Source organism: Lygodium microphyllum, chromosome 23 (genome assembly GCF_053477565.2).
Source record: "Lygodium microphyllum isolate KBCC chromosome 23, Lygodium_microphyllum_v1.1.10, whole genome shotgun sequence".
NCBI classification, from domain to species: Eukaryota; Viridiplantae; Streptophyta; class Polypodiopsida; order Schizaeales; family Lygodiaceae; genus Lygodium; species Lygodium microphyllum.
In genome coordinates this window covers 2,969,254-2,970,827 of record NC_141157.1, presented here as the reverse complement: position 1 = coordinate 2,970,827, position 1,574 = coordinate 2,969,254, and positions in this window count along the sequence as shown.

Below are 1,574 nucleotides of genomic sequence, written 5' to 3'. Positions count from 1 at the left end.
GTGAATCTTCACCCAAGATGACCTAAACATGAGGCAAAGAAGATGGATAGAGATACTGCAAGAGTTTGATTTTGAAATCAAATATCGTCCAAGGAAGGACAATGCTATCACAGATGTCTTAAGCCAAAAAGCCTATCTTAACAGCATTGTCAAAGTTCAAAGCTTAAGAACCATATCCATACCTGATAACCTTGTACTTGAGCTTATACACCAAGCTATTTCTCAGGGTAAGGAATATGAATGACTCATGGCTAAGGTACTTCAAGGAGGAAGCTTTGACAAAGAAAGGTCTAAGATTAAGGATTATCATGCTAGCAATGGTTGTCTTTATTACCATGATCACCTTTGTGTTCCAAAAGGACCAAAAGTGAAGGCCAAGATCTTATGGGATGCACATTACAGCCCCATTGCATCCCCATGATCACCTTTGTGTTCCAAAAGGACTAGAAGTGAAGGCCAAGATCTTATGGGATGCACATGACAGCCCCATTGTAGGACATCCGAGGTATGCCAATACACTCAACGTAGTTTGTAAGAGCTATCACTAGCCAAGGTTGAAAAGAGATGTATTAAAGTATATAAATCAGTGCTTGACTTGTCAAAGAGTCAAGACAGAAAGGACCAAGATGCCTAGAAAGTTACAACCCTTGGACATTCCACAAATGAAATGGGAGTCAATAACTATGGACTTTGTTGTTGGATTATCTACTGATGTTGGTGGATATGATTCCATCATGGTAGTGGTTGATAGATTGACAAATTTTGCATACTTGATCCCAGTCAAAACAACCTATAAGTCATCTGACATTGCTCGAGTCTTTATCAAAGAAGTACTTAGGTTACATGGATTGCCAAATAGCATAATCAGTGATGACCGAGACTCCAGGTTCACCTCTAAGTTTTGGAATTGCTTATTTTAAGTAATTGGAATGCATCTATACTTCAACTTTGCTTATCATCCTCAAACTGATAACCAAGCTGAGAGGGTGAACCAAACCATTGAAGATATTCTAAGTTCTATTGTGGCAAAGAACCGAGATAATGGATTGAACATGTACCTTTGGTGGAGTTTTCTTATAACACTGCCTTTCAACAAACAATCAAGATGTTTCCATTTCAAGCCTTGCATGGGCAAAAATGTCATACACCTCTAAACTTCTCAGATCCCACTCTCAAGACAGAGGCTTCTAAGGCTATGCTTGAAGAGATGGACCAACAAATCCAATTGATCCGACATGACATTTACACTTGGGTGACGACACTGCTGGGATAGGTGACCTCTTGAGAAGCTTTTCCTACAAGCTAGTGGGAGCTTCTTGCACACAACCAATGGTACCAAATGAAGCCTTCATAGCCCATTGCCAAGTATGCCAAGGCCAAGATGCCAAGTTCTATGCCTTGGTCGCCGCCTTGGTCATAAGCCTTGGAGTGATGCCTGCGCCCGACGATGCAATGTGTGGTGATCACTGTATATTCATAAATCTATCTCCACACTACAAAAATGGAGCCTCCTTTCTGACATCATCGATGATGTCATTGAAAATTTTAAAAGAAAGTGTTCTCTCTTTAACTCC